Raw genomic sequence first — 10,949 nt, 5'->3', positions numbered from 1 at the left:
TGCATAATGGTAAGTAAAGCAACTGGAAGCAATCCAGTGTAAAGTGATGTGTGAAGCAGGGCCCTTTTCTCAGTGGGTGGAGATTTGCATCAGCAAGAAAGAGATATTCTAACACCTCTCAGAAGCTGTGCATGTTTGGATACCCACATCCTTTGCCAATGACTCATTTAGAGCATAGGCAGGAGCTGACAAAGTCATTTGGACTCCCTTTGGTCAAAGGAAGGCAAAGGCTAGCCTGCTATTGGGACTGTCTTAGTCTTCTTCCTCTCTTGTCAGAAGAGAATAAGAAATGCATTGACATAATAGGGCACCAGCCCTGGAGTCGGGAGGACCTGAGTTCAAATCTGGTGTCAGACATTTAACGCTTGCTAGCCGTGTGACCTTGGGCAAGTCACTTAACCTCAATTGCCCTACCTTCTGCCCTCCAAAAAGCAAAAAAAAAAAAAAAAGAAAAGAAATGCATTGACAGTGACATATGTGTAATGGAGGTGTAACAAAAATGGTTCAAATTTTAAAGTGCTTTAAGGTTACCAACATGCTTTCTTCACAGTGGCAATGCAATGAAGTGGTTAGTTCAGTGATTATTACAGATGAGGAAACTGAGGCTGACATGAATTAAGTGATTTGCTCAGAAGAGACATGGTAAAACATGGTTCTGAGTTGGAGAATCTAGGTTCAAGCCCCACCTTTGAGGCTTACTACCAATGTGACTTGGGGTAATTCACATAGTCAGGTATTTATTATTTGCTAGACCCTATGCTAGGTGGGAAGCAAGTACAAAGAATGAAACCATTCCTACTCACAAACAGGTTACATTCTGATCAGGGAAACAACAGATACATACAAAAATATATGCAGCATAAATGTAAAGCTAATGATTATAAATATGTAAAAAGTAGTTAAATATAAGGTAATTTGGAAGAGAACATTAGTTGTTAGGGAGATCAGGAAAATCTCCATTCAGAAGTCAATGTTTGTGCTGCTTCTTAAAAGAAGGAAAAGACTCTAGGAAGTGGCAATAAGGGGAGAATATATTCCTGGCAGCTAGATGGTCAGTAGACAGAGCACTGGTCCTGGAGTCAGGAAGACCTGAGTGCCAATCCAACCTCAAACGCTTACTAGCTTTGTGACCCTGGCCAAGTCACTTAACCTTAAGCCACTGGAGAAGGAAATGGCAAACTTCTCCAGTATCTTTTTTTTTTGTCAATATCCAGCTTCATTGGTGTCTAGTTCTCTGTGAATTTCAGAAGTGTAGAAAACAATAGTAAAGGAGCCATTCACAAAAACATAAGTTGGTCGATCAGTTTGGGGGTCGGTGGTGGGTTAGCAGCTCCTGGAAGAGAAGATGGTGTCCAGCCCTTTGTCAATGATCCAAACACTGAAGGATGGTAGGTTCTGGAGAAGCGCTTCTGGAGCACTCCCAGACATTTCTTCAGGAGCTCTACTGCCTCTCACACGTGATTGGTTTGTAGCAATGATCTAGGATGCTGAGGGTCAAGAAGGCACCATAACCGTGGGCTGCTTTGGCCAGGGCTGCCAGGTAGTCCATATAGTACAGTGCGGGTCCTTCATGCACATCATAGGTGGTCAACAGGATACTTCAGTCTCTTTGCCAAGAAGACCTCAGGGACAGTGTTGGGGGGGGGGGTGATGGAAGTCACAAAGAGTCAGACACAATTGAACAACAACCACAACATTCCAGGCATGGAGCACAGCCAATGCAAGAGGATGGAGCGTTGAATGTGAGGAACAAAGAGAAGACCAGTGCAGCGGATGGTAGAGTGTGGGTAGGAGAGTAATATCCAATGAGGCATAAGGATAGGTTGGGGCCAGGCAGTGTAGTTCTTTAAAAATTAGTCCATTTCTTTATCTCTAAAATGAGGAGGGTGGAGAAGGACTAGATGGCCTCTTAGTTCCCTTCTAGCTTGTGAACTGTGATCCTGGGACATTGAAGAAAAATTCCTGCTACCACAGGGACTGGTGGAGACTAGGCAGATAAGATCCTTCCTAGGACAAGGTTCTGGATTGTACCTTTACCAAAGACTGAGAATCCCAACTTATCCATTTACTGCATGTATAACCTTGGGGAAAATCACTGCACTTTCTGGGTCATGATTTCCTCATCTATAAAATGAGAGGTTTTGCCGAGGTGACCTCAAAGGTCTCTTTCACCTCTAAATCTATGATTCTGTCCAAGATTCTTTGCCATTTAGAACAGTGGGAGAAAAAAGGTTATGGTGTCATTTAAAATTAAAAAGTTTATCAGTGAAATGGAGTTGATGGAGTTGATTTCTTCTCTTTATTTTCACATAGACATACCAATAGGCAGCATGCAAGCAATACTCATTAAGGCCTCCTTTTCTTTTAGAAAATATTAAGACATAATATTATGTCAGCATCCTAGTTTATAGCCCTTGGTTTCACCTAAATGAAAAGTCTTATCCGTACTTAATCAGTGCCAAGGAACTTCATAATCTGAAGTCTTTGGTCTCATTTAAAAATAATAATAATAATTTTTATTTGTAACAGGGACTGGCCAATTTTCCTTTGAGTCTGCATAGTCTTATCTACTGGGTGTCTACCCAAACAGATGCTTGGAGAAAGTGCTCCCATACATTCTTGAGCACTCATAATAGAAGGATCTTGTTTCCAGCCCAAAGCACATATAGGCACTTGACTGCTTCCTGTCTGCTTAACTAATGATGAAGAAAAGTATTTTGACTATTAAGCCTGGACTGTGTGCCCCAATGGAACAGAAGCTCCAGTGGAGGAACTAGAGCTCTCTCTCATGGCAACTTTCAAGCAAAGAAGAAATAGTATGGATCTGTAGGTAGGGAGAGAAGTAGGTGGCCACAGTATTCAGCAGCAGCTCTGACTATGGCTGTCTCATCTCCCTATCTGATACATGTGAATGCATGGTCCTGATATTTCTTCTCTCTCTGCTGTGTTTATTCCTTCATGAGCTTAAGTGAAAGCATACTGGAGACAGAAGGATCTTGTGAGCTCCAAAGGGTCACTGGAGCCACCAGAGATCCAGTGATGGGAGCCCATGGCAGAGATTGCTATTGCCACTGAAACTGAGGTCAAAGAATCACCATAACCCAAAAATCAGCAACCTGCATGGCCCAGACCAGCAGAGAATCCATTAGGAAGCTAAAATACTGTGTCCTACAAGTTAGAGAGGGACTTGCCTGTGCTTTGCTCAGAAATGAACTTGATGGGAGGAATGTTTGTAGAAACCACTTTCGGTTTGAGTCTGTACCCTGTCAAAGCCCGAGCTAGGAGAAAAGAACAGGCTCTCCGTTTCAGAGGTCTTTGTACTTTTCTTCTTTCTGTAACTTCTCAGTCAATATGTCTTTGTAAAAACTAATCGATGTTAAATGCTCATTGATGATATATCATGGAGATATCAACTGGTTAAATGATACTGCAGAAATTTTAGCTGGCCCTGGTCAATGATATTGGGGCAGTAATCATTAGTTATTAATGTTGAAAGGAACATACCATATAGGAGCTTCAGCTTATAGTATTAGAAAGATACTCTCTATCTTTTAGAGTTACAGCTAGAACCTGACCTACCATTGTAAAGTTGGGGTTGGCAGAGTGGGCCCAGGGACTATATGTGCTAATTTTTTTTTAGTTCTTCTTTTTTTTTTTTTTTTAAGCAATCAGGTTTAAGTAACTTGTTCAAGGTTACATGGCCAGTTATTTCTGGGTGTGGTGCTGAGTATCTGAGCCCAGATTCGATCTCCAGGTCATCCCAACACTGGAGCCGGATGCTCTTACTCGCTGAGCCACCTGGCTGCCCCTAAGCAATTGGGGTTAAGTAACTTGCTCAAGGTTACACGGCCAGGTGTTTCTGGGTGGGTGCTAAGTATGTGAGCCTGGATTTGAACCCCAGTCATCCTGACACTGGAGCTGGTGCTCTTATTCACTGTGCTACCTGGCCGCCCCTTTTTAAATTATTCTTAACCTGACAAACATCAACAACAATGGACATTTCCATATACAGAGAACAGGAAAAGAGCATTACAAAGAAGCCCCACATTTTCATTATATACAGCTTGCATTTCTTTTTTAAAGTATGTAATAAATGCTATACATTAGTTTCATGCCTGTCCTGATTGTCTCTCACCTTCTGATCTGTTTTGGTCATTTTTTTTAAAAATATGCCACAAAAACTCTTTTTTATTTCTTTTCTCCTTTTCGGTATCCCTATTATTGCTATTTCTGCCCTTTCCCTTAAGTTCTCCCTTCCATTTGGAAAAAAAACAGACAACAACAGCAGCAAAAATCTTGTAACAAATAAAAATAATCAAGCAAAACAAATCCACATATCAACCATGCCCCAAAATGTGTCTAAATTCTTGGGAGATTATGGTATACAACATCACCAGACCAATACAGAAATTAAAATACGGGCCTTTGTTTTAGAGAAGTGTGAGGCAATAATTTCTCTACTCACAGTCTTTTGCCCTAAACACTTCCCTCTTCCAAACTTTCCTATTATGCTCCAGGGCATCACCATCCTCCCAGTCATCCAGGCTCACAACTTTTGTGGCATCCTCCATTCCTCACTTACATTGTTTTTATTTCTACTTTCACATCATCGCTGGTATATGCCCCTTCTCTCCACTCACACTGCCCCCATCTTGGTGCAGATCCTCCTTAAGTCACACTGGGATTTATAAAACAGGCTCTTAACTGGTCTTCCTATCCCAAGTCTCTCCTCACTCCAATCCATCCTCCATTTGGCTGCCAAAATGATCATCATAAAAGCACAGGCCTGATTATGTTACTCCTCTAGTCAATAAACACCAGGAGTTCCTGGTTACTGCCAGGATCAAATATAAAATCCTCTGTTTGGCTTTTAAAACCCTGCACAACTTTGCCCCTTCTATCCTTGAGGAGGCTATCTCACAATAGTTCACTTCACTTCCTTTCCTCTCTCTTCTTAAGCCTCCGCAGTCTGCCTCCTGGCTTCCCTGGCTTCCTGCAAGTCTCAGTTAAAATTCTGCCTTTTATAAGAAGCCTTTCCCAATCCTCCTTAACTCTATCCCCTTTCCTCTGTTGATTATTTCCAATGTATTCTGTATATCCTTGTTTGTACATATAGTTATTCCTTCCACATGGCAGGGTAGAGGGGTTAGGGGTGCAGCACCATTGCAATCTGGAAAATCCCCATAAAATTTTTTGGCCCTCCCTCTGCACCAGAGAAGAAATTTAAATTATTTTGGTATTAAAAGATACAACATGTTGCTATTATACAATACTATACATATATTTTATGCATTTCTGAGTTTCTAAACTTTTTCTTTGTCATCTGCATCTTCCTCAACACTCCCCCAAAATTCCCATTTAATTTCTTATGCTGACCCAGGATATATGGAAACCAGGGTGGAGGAAGTCACATTGTAGAAGGGATAACTGTAGTTGTTTGCATGTTTGTGTTCCCTATTAAACTGTGTGTTCCTTGAGAGAAGAAACTGCTTTTGCTTTTTTTTTTTGTATCCCTAATATTTAGCATAATGCCTAAAACATAGTAGGTGCTTTGTAAATATTTATTGACTAAATATCTTTCCAGTCCTCTTATATTTTAACCCCCATATACTCAACAATCTGGTAATGAAGGCTGGCCTATTTCCTGTTCCTTGACCACGATTCTCTATCTCCTGTCTCCACACCTTTTCACTGGCTGTCTTTGCCTGGAATGTACTAATGTTGTCGTTCATTCTTCGTTTCCAAAGAGGATGGAGTGATATCTTGAATAAGTAATGGGAACTCCCTCCCTCCTGAAACACTCCATTCCATTACTCTAAGGCTTGAGAAGTTTTCTAAGTGTTCAGTTTAAATCTGCCCCTACAAATTCCATTCCATTGTGGATAGTCTCTCTTTGGTCCTTTGGAGGCCAAGTAGGACAAATATATTCCCTTCATCTACAATATAGTCTTTCAGATACTTGAAGGAAACTATTAATGTGCCCTCCCCTCCAAGTCTTCTCAGTGCTAAACATCTTCATTTTCATTAAATATTCCTAGTATAGCAGGGTCTCTAATCTTCCCATCATTCCAGTCACTCTCCCCTGGACCCCCTCCAACTTGTCACCATTTTCAGCAACAACAAATTAATTTTCTTGACTTCACAGGAAGTCATGTCTGATCACAAGTATCTCTACTGTGAGTCTACTTTGAAAGTCTCCAATTTCCTAGAACCCCAATTCTTTTTTCCTTTTCCTATTCCAAGGCAACTGTTTTCAGTAGTGGGTCAAATGATTTTCACAACTAACCAGACATTTTGCTGTCTTCCATTATTGCCTTTTACCATCCCTTTCCCCATTAAGCAATTCTGTCACTTCTATCCCCCCATGTTCCCTCAAACACACACACACACACACACACACACACACTCTATTTCTTACATGCCATTAAGATGAACATACTACTGTGCTTCAGAAGTTGGGCAGATGTTCTCCATAAATTAAATAATATTTGATTACAAGAAAGGAGATGACATTATTGTTAGGGAAATGCTGCATAAAATAATCTCTTTTGTGATATGGCTGTATTATACTGTCCCGTTGAAGAGGTACTAGATTCTTTTTTATGTCTGGAGCCCTCTTTGAGGATCCAGAGTTTTTTCACCTGTAGGCTGGGAACCCTGGACTGGAGGTCACCAAAGGGAACAGACAGGGCCTGAGCAGCCAATTGGAGGGTGAGGAGATAGGTCATGTCCTAGGCTCCTCAAGACAGCCAACTTTCAGGCTTTATCTCCAACACAATCATACCTATCCTGAACGACTAGCACTGTCCCATTCAGCCCATTCCATCTTCTGTACAAACTCCCAAATTCTCCTCCCCCACTCTGGTATTTCTGAGTCAGGGTGGCTATAACCTGGCCTCTACCCAGACATGCAAAGCAGGAGCTGTTCAGGGACCATCAGGAAAATTTCTCCCATGTCAGATCGCCTCCTGGCTCCCACCAGCTTAGCGGGCAGACACCATCCTGTGGAATCAGAGACTAGTCAGTCAAAGTCCTCACTTTTCAACGTGGGTGAGACAAAATGAGCCTCCCAGGATAGCAAACATGAATAGGTTGTGATCGGCATTGTGGATCTCATTACATCATCTTTGCCACTATCCAGCCACCCTTCTTTCTGTCAAGGACATCACTATTCTTTCAGTTCACAGCCTTGGCATCATCTTCAACACCTCGCTGTCCTTCACCCCACATGGCCAATCCATTACCAGATCTTGTCATTTCTCCTTCTACACATCACTCACCTCTGTCCCCTCTATCTACTCACACACCCACCGTGCTAGTTCAGGGTCTCCTCTCCTCTCACTGGGACTATTCTAATAGACGCCTAATTGGTCTCCTAGCTTCAAGCCTCTCCCAAGCCATTTTCCTAAATACAGGTCTGACCATATCAATGCCCTTCTCAATAAACTCCTTATTGACTTTAAGTTCAAATATTATTTCATGCTAGGCAACTAGGTGGTACAACAGATAGAGTGCTAGACCTGGAGTCAGAAAGTTGTTAGTCCTTTCAGTCATATCTGATTCTTAGTGACCCCATTTGGGGTTTTCTTGGCAAAGATACTGGAGAGGCTTGCCATTTCCATCTACAGCTTATTTTATAGGTGAGGAAACTGAGGAAAACAGGGTTAAGTGACTTGCCCAGGGTCACACAGTTAATGTCAGATGTCACATTTCAACTCAGGTCTTTCTGACTCTGGGGCAGATAGGTAATAGTAGTGGATAAATGCCAAGCCTGGAGTCAGGAAGACTCATCTTCCTGAGTTCAAATATGGCCTCAGACACTTACTAGCTATGTGACCCTGGGTAAGTCACTTAACCCTGTTCACCTCAGTTTCCTCATCTGTAAAATGAGTTGATGAAGGAAATGGCAAACTACTCCAATATCTTTGCCAATAAAACCCCAAATGGGATCACAAAGAGTCAAATATGACTGAAAAACAACCCAACCACAATGACTACAACTTCCCGACTCTAGGTCCAGACCTTTGTCCACTTAACTGCCCAAAGCCTACCTCAGACACTTATTAGTTGTAAGACCTGGGCAAGTCATTTAGCCACTTTGTCCCTCAGTTTTATCATCTGCAAAATGGGGATTATAATAGTATCCACTTCCCAAAGTTGCTGTGAGGATCAAACGAGATAACATATATAAAATTCTTTGCAAATTCTCAAAGTATCATATAATGCTTTTATTACAATTGTGATCTTTTCATGTCTACTTTTACATCAATTTTACAACAAATATAATTATTAGCACAGTAGTACATACATGATTTGTAAATAAATATGTGCACATGTGCACATATATGTTAAAACATGTTGTCTGATATGTGATAAAAAATTTCTGGAAACTACTGTCCTAGCAAACATGACATGAAGAAAGCTAAACAATTCAGTGTCCAAGGGCTAACATCCTGCCTTCTAGGTCTTCATTATGCTTTAGGAGAAGGATAAACTTTAGGAACAAATAAATCACCATTTTAAATTTTAAAGAAAATGTATATCACATTTATTAATTTGCTTAAGAAAATTTTAAAACAAATTCAAGTCATTTTGTAAAACTGAGCAAAAACTGAGAGTAAAAAAGAAAGTCTAGCATTGAGGCATAATCAAATTCATATCATTCACAGTGGAATTCATAGACATAGGCCATCAGAGCTGGAAACTATCTTAGAGACTATCTCATCCACCTCCACCCCCCATTCTACAGAGGAGGGAACTGAGACCCAGAGAAGTCAATTCAATTTAATTCAATGGAACAAGCATTTACTGTGTATCTCCTGTGTAGTAGACACTGTTCTAGGCCCTGAAGATAAATCAACAATAACAATAGTAATAATACGGTTCTGGACCTCATGGAGCTTACATTCTACATGCGGGAGATACAACATATACATAGAAAATTCAATACAAAACATACAAAGTGTGATTTCTAAATCAGATCTAACATGAAGGACAGTGTGTTTACAGAAGAATGGGCCTGGCATGAGCAGGTATGGGAGGAAGCAAGGAGTGTTGGGCCAGGCTTTGACAGCAACCCATGACTCAGATTCATGGGGAGTCTATGTGGGACTACAGAGCAGTTGATCATCACAGTCACAATCATAACGTAAAATTGACTATTAGTCCCTGAGAAAGAAGTTGAAAGCCAAAGGGCATCGGTAAATGGACATACATAGTAGAAGGAAGGCAGATAGTGAGACCCTGGTCCTGTCTGATGGTCAAGTCAGAGGTCAGTGAAGTGTCTTCCTAATGTCCCACAGTTGTGTATTGGTAGGGCCATGATTTGAATTCAGATCTGTTACCAAGACTAGAGTTTTTTCTACCACACCTGCTGGAAAGCTAAAAATGAAGTCTCAGGAGGGTTTATGAAACACTCCAGAATTCGTTGTCAAGTCATGCTTCAAAGTAAGCATAGAATTCACACATTCACTGTGGTGCTAGTTACCATAAATTACTGAAGTTATCAAGTCAGGCTATTCAGAAACAGACTTTGATCTTTATGAGTCAAGTACTGTTAGTCACCTTAAAAAGAGATATTGTTCAAAGATTTTTAGAATAAAATTAACTGCCGTCTGTGGTGAAAACACCAGATTTACCAAGATAGCTGAATATGATTTCCCTTAAAAATTATTCCCTTCCTTAATATGTTTACTGGTCCATTCACTTGGAAATTGTCAAGGAATGGAGTTTTTTTCTTATTTGTTCCCATGTGCTCCAGAAACGAAAGGATTTCCTGAAATCTGGGGATCCTAAACTGGGAATCATTTCAGATATAAGTGTGAACAGGGTTCATACCTTCTGAAAATCCTGGGGACTTAGAAATGATATAGAAAGTATTAATGTACTGGGCACAGAAAAGCTATAGAATAGGGTGCGTTGAACTTTAGATAAATTGGAAAGGACCACAGAGATCATCCGATTCAGCCCCCTTTCTTGTAGATGGAGATGCAGAGTGGCATAGATGGTAAAGTGAATGGGATACAAATACAAGATAGAGGCAGTTCCTGCCCTCAAGGAAGACAATACATAGATAGAGGTGGTGGCCAGAGAAGAGCATTATGGTCTGGAAGTTGGAAAGGTGGTAAGTGGAACATTAGGATAATCAATTCACACAATCTTTCCTTGGTCAATGGTGGTGCTGCTTTGATTACAGTTGCAAAAGGAAGGTGGGGTAAAGGTACCCAAGAGAAAGTGGGTCAGAAAAAATAATTGGGCCAAGAGAAGCCTGCATAATCATAGGGAATACTTGGTGGAGTGACTTAGCTCTTCCTGAGCAGTCCAGTCTGGAGGGTGGCAGAAGACCAAGAGACCCTCAATCAAGTCCTATCTCTTACTCTGTGACTGGCTGCTTACCTTGCGTAAATCATGTAGCTTCTGAGTGCCCATACTATTGATCTGCATGAAGCAAAGGGAGTTTACGTGAAGATTCTTACATCTCTAAAAATCACTGACCTGGTAAAGAGATTTTCCTCACCTTGAGTTCCCTATCCCAATAAAATCTTAGGGGCAGATAATTTTTTTTTTTTTAACAAATGAGAACACAGAGTCCTAGAAAAGTGACCTGCACACAGCAGGCAATACATTTAGAAAAGGTGTTGAAGTGAAAAAAAATAAATCCTGTAATAGATATTTGGGAAAAGAAAGAAAGATGATCCAAATGTCAGTAACAACAATCAAAGTATAAAGCCCAAGCCCTGACCAATGTCAAGAAGTAATCAGTACATTCTCTATTGGGGGCAGGATAAGAGAAAAAATTAAAAGAATTTTCAAAGAAGGAAACTGAATCTCTACCATGTTAACTGTGAATGGAAGGTCTTTCATAAGCTTTTTTTTTTTTTTAATGCTTTACTCTTCCCATTTTATGGACAGAGAAACTGAGGTCTGGAAAGGTGACATGTCTAGGGTCA

Source organism: Petaurus breviceps, unplaced genomic scaffold, assembly GCF_028583685.1.
Source record: "Petaurus breviceps papuanus isolate PSGF00001 unplaced genomic scaffold, PetGlider_PUasm1.0 175, whole genome shotgun sequence".
NCBI classification, from domain to species: Eukaryota; Metazoa; Chordata; class Mammalia; order Diprotodontia; family Petauridae; genus Petaurus; species Petaurus breviceps.
The sequence above is the reverse complement of the archived record's forward strand: the minus strand, read 5'-3'. Positions refer to the sequence as shown.